Source organism: Oryctolagus cuniculus, chromosome 19 (genome assembly GCF_051225735.1).
Source record: "Oryctolagus cuniculus isolate XC-2025 breed Fujian yellow rabbit chromosome 19, ASM5122573v1, whole genome shotgun sequence".
In the NCBI taxonomy this organism is placed as follows: domain Eukaryota; kingdom Metazoa; phylum Chordata; class Mammalia; order Lagomorpha; family Leporidae; genus Oryctolagus; species Oryctolagus cuniculus.
The window spans coordinates 47,150,099-47,155,035 of record NC_142885.1 but is presented as its reverse complement, the minus strand read 5'-3'; positions in this window follow the sequence as shown (position 1 = coordinate 47,155,035).

Sequence of the window (4,937 nt, the reverse complement as noted above, 5' to 3'; positions counted from 1 at the left end):
AGCCATACAGAGCCTGCCTGGGGACAGCCATTAGCCCTTCCCAGAAACCTCTGCTCCTTGATCTCCTGGGGACAGGGCCCCGCACACGCCACCAGGCTTCTGCAGCACCCATAGCCTCCTCATGCCACCAACCTCTGTTCTGTATTTTTTTTATTTTTTTTTGACAGGCAGAGTGGATAGTGAGAGAGAGAGACAGAGGCCGTTGGTTCACCCTCCAGTGGCCACCGTGTCCGGCGCGCTGCGGCCGGCGCACCGCGCTGATCCGATGGCAGGAGCCAGGTGCTTATCCTGGTCTCCCATGGGGTGCAGGGCCCAAGCACTTGGGCCATCCTCCACTGCACTCCCTGGCCACAGCAGAGAGCTGGCCTGGAAGAGGGGCAACCGGGACAGAATCTGGCGCCCCGACTGGGACTAGAACCCGGTGTGCCGGCACCGCAAGGCGGAGGATTAGCCTAGTGAGCCGCGGCACCGGCCTGTTCTGTATTTTTTTGTTTGTTTGTTTTTTTGACAGGCAGAGTGGACAGTGAGAGAGAGAGACAGAGAGAAAGGTCTTCCTTTTGCCGTTGGTTCACCCTCCAATGGCCGCCGCGGCCGGCGCGCTGCGGCCGGCGCACCGCGCTGATCCGATGGCAGGAGCCAGGAGCCAGGTGCTTTTCCTGGTCTCCCATGGGGTGCAGGGCCCAAGCACCTGGGCCATCCTCCACTGCACTCCCGGGCCACAGCAGAGGGCTGGCCTGGAAGAGGGGCAACCGGGACAGAATCCGGCGCCCCGACCGGGACTAGAACCCGGTGTGCCGGCGCCGCTAGGCGGAGGATTAGCCTAGTGAGCCGCGGCGCCGGCCCTGTTCTGTATTTTTAAACAAGTCTCAAAATATTCCATAGTAGGTTCTTGTTGGCAATTTCAGAGATGATGCATCTCATGGTGTGTGCCTCACTATGAACCCCACAAGATAGAGGGAGCCACGAGTACTGGAGGTGAGGATCACTGTCCTGTCACTGTTTGTGCCCGATTCCCCAGTATCCTCCATGCTGGGCACACAGGGAGGGGCCGCAACATAGAGGCTGCCTGATCTCCCTCAGGATTATCACTATCTGTTGGGTCCCAATGATAGCTGCATTTCATTTGCCTCTTAAAGGTCTGCATTCGATTGTGTCTCACAAATGTGCATTGAGTGGGGGGGTTTGGTGGGTGGTTAGGAGAGTGGATGGATGGGTAGATGGATGGGTGGGATGGGCGGATGCATGGGAGGGTGAAATGATGGATAGCTGGCTGGCTGGTGGATCAGTGGGTGGATTAGTGGAGGGATGGATGGATGGTAGATGGAAGAATGGATGGATGGATGGATGGATGGATGGATTCATCTGTGGATTGATGGGTGGACAGATTAATGGATGGGAGGGTGAATGGGTGGGTATGTGGATAGGTGAGTAGAAAGAACTACAGGTAGAAGAGGAAATTGGTGAGTGGGCAAATTTTTTAAAAAAGAAAGGTAAAGGATAAAAAAGCGTTCTTTTACTTTAAGACTAGCAGTCCTAGATTCAAGTTTGCCAGCTCAATGCAAACTGCTGTGCAAGCTTGGGCAACCAGCTCACCCTCTCTGATCATCTATTCATTAGTCAAATGAGCATGGTAACCTGGTCCTGCCAGCAGTGGGAATGACATCATTAACTTTGAAGTGCTCTGCCCTGGGCAGGTGGTGCCAGTGCTGATCCCCATGGGGAAGCAGGAAGAGCAGCTGAGGCCTGGAGTGGAGCAGCCCGGCAGGTGATGCAGGTGCTGAGAGCCACCACCCTGCTTCGCTCTAATTCAGCAAGGCTGCCCTGATGCGTAGCAGTGCTTGTTATAGTAAAATTTTATGGCCTCTGAAAGCAGGCAAAAAACTGCCAAGATCAAGTGCTGGAGGTTTACAGCTGGCCGGCACCTCACTTCCACGGCCCAGGTCACTAAGTCTGGCCACAGAGACCTGAGCCCCTCTGAAGATGGAGGGGCTCTATGGAGACTTCATAGTGGGAGTCAGAGTGGAGGTGGGGCTGGAGCTCGTACAGCCCTTGCTTGCTAAGATTGTACGAGGCATTGAGTTGGGTTCAGCAATATGGATCTGAAATTGCACGTTTTCTGCAGGAAAGCCAGGGAGTGTGGCCCAAGCAGCCACAATTGTCTTTCTCATTCCCTGAGCTCACTTATGCTCTCCTGCCACAGGGCCTTTGCACATACTTCCTGCTGTACCAGGTGCACCTGCTGCCCAAGCTGTAACTTGTGTGGTCAGCCCTGATGCACATGTGCACCTGACTCTTGCAGACACATGTTTGTGTGTTGCATAGATGAGCATGTGAATTTTCAAGTACAGGAAAGCTAGGCGGCCACTGTGGACACGCTAAGGATTGTGTGTGGCCACAGGTGGGTGGGGTAAGGGGTAGAGCTCGAGTTACAGGGAGAGCCAGAGAAAGGAGGAGCCAGTGGGACCAAGAGAGCCCTGGGTGCCCCCAGATGACTTGGGTAGGCTGTGGCCTGTATGCAGCAACCACCGCCGGGCTGACTTCTGGGGCTCGCTGTTGCCATGTGCTGACCATCTGCCATGGCTGACCAGATGTATTGTCGATGAACTTCATGAGACTCACTAATCAACTGCATGCACCAACTCTGGGGGCTCTGGCAATAGTGGCTGAATTACAGCCTGCAGTGCCCGAGCCCATGCCCTTGCATGGCCCAAGGGCACGGGCGACACTCTAGTTGAGACCCCCAGCAGTTCCACGTGTGACATGAGCCAAGTGGCTTCACCCCTCCAGGCCTCACCAGATGGCTGACCAGCCTGGGTACAGAGGCAGCAGACCTGAAGCCTGTACATCAGCCTAGGGACCCTCCTGAGGGTCAGGCCCCCTGTCCGAAATCCATTTCCTGCCTACAAGCAGGTTTGACCTCTGGGACCCTGGGAGGTGGGGTTGAGAGGAGCTCTGGGGTGAGACTTCCTGCCTCCTTATATGGTGTCATCTCAGAATGCTCTTCTTCTGGGTTGAGCCCAAACCTCAGGGGCTCGGAGCATCTGTGAATCCAGGCTCTTTGCTGAGCACCTGCTGCCACATCTGCAGCAAACACCATTGAGAGTCAGCCAAAGGTTAGGAAGACCTTGATTTCAATAAGAAGTCCAGGAAGGCTTCCTGGAAGTAGCAGAAGCAGAGATGAGCAGTACTAGGCAAAGTGTGTCAGGTGTGTGTTCCAGGAGAAGGGATAAGGCTCTGCTGTGGGAAAGGCAAGTGGGCCTAATGTGAAGAGTCACCATATAGGTGGGACCCCCCTTGAAAGGTACAAGCAGGAGGTGAGACTCAGAGGCAGGCCAAGAGTTTGAATGCAGCATCAGGGCCATGGGAAGATGTGTCCACAGCTGCCTGTTCCCAGCCCCTGCACCAGCCTGGCCAGGATGATTCAACAGCCACCCCCTACTCTGGGGCTTCTCTCCACACTTGAAATGACAAATATGATCCTTCTCCCTCCCTGCTCCCACCCCCACCAGGTTCTGAAGAGGATGGGTAAACCCTGAGTGGCAAGACCTCAAGCTGTCAGCTCAGAGAGTGCAAGTCACCTGCCCAAGGCCGTACAGCTGAAATCACCCTTCAGCATCGACCCTGGCAAAGGTGCAGGGGAAAGGATACACCCTTACCTCGAGGGGCCTTCTCCTGGACATCCCGGCCTCTGACCCCCTGGCAGGTGGTTGGGTGGTCTTCCCGCTCCTGGCATAAGAAGCTGGGATCAGAAAGAAGCTGAGCTCAGAGGAACCAGAGGAGGGATGGGTGAAGAATCAAACTGGGAATTTGATGGAGAAACACAAGAGAACAGAGCATCAGTTTGTTTTAAAGCTGCCTGATTACCCCAAGAGGTTTCCTCCTTTCTCTCAGTGCATACGATGTTTATTTTGTGTGTTCAAACCAGGTTATTGGAGTAGCAGCTGCTTGTATTCTTGTCCCAGCTATTTTCTCAGATAGGAAGTAAAGTGAAACAAAGAAGCAGAGACAGGAAGAGGAAGGCAGAGACCAAGAAGCAGAGAGAGGGAGATGGGCTTAGCCAGCTCGGACAGGGCAGGGGCAGACAGAGGGCAAGGGGGAAAGAGGGGTACAAGGTGGAGCTGAAAGCTGAGAAGGGGGTGTGACTCCCACCCTGGGTTCTGCAGGCTGTGGCTTTGGAGGACCCCAGGATCGCATCAAATGTCCCCCACCTCCTCCCTAGAGTGTCTTCTGGGACAGAGGAGAATGGGTGGCAGTGACCTTGGCAAAGACCCCCTTCCTTCCCCCAAATCAAGCTCTGTGGCATCTGAGAAAACAGCAGGAGCAGGAAGGTTGTGCTCTCCTCCCCTGCCCTGCCATCGTTCCCTGAAGTGGATCTCAATACTCTCAGTCACAGGTGCTCTCCTCATCCTGGGACAAAGGCCTTTGTCCCCATCTCTGAAGACTCAGGGGTTCAGAGATTAATCTGCACATGTGAATGGGACTCAGGTAGCCTCCCCTCATGAGATCACAGCTTCTTGTCTGGTCATTCTTCTGGTCTACCCACACTTTCTCAGACTTACTATAGAAATACATAGGCCCAAGGCAAACACTAGGGTATGCTACCACCTGCAATGCAGGCATCCCATATGGGCTTCTCCACTTCTGATCCAGATCCCTGCTAATGCATCTGGGAAAGCAACAGCAGATGGCCAAATACCTGGGCCCCTGCCACCCACAGGAGAGTCTTTGATGGAGCTGCTGGCTTTGGCCTTGTTGTAGCCATTTGGGGAGTGAACCAGCAGCTTGAAGATGCCCCTCTGTCACTCTGCCTTTCAAATGTATAAAATGCTCTTAAAAAAAAAAACAGAAAAAGGAATGCTCTGGCTTACCCACTTCATTTCGTTCCAAAGCCTTCAGTGAATCCATCTCTGTGTTGTCTCTTGTGAATCTGTCTTTTG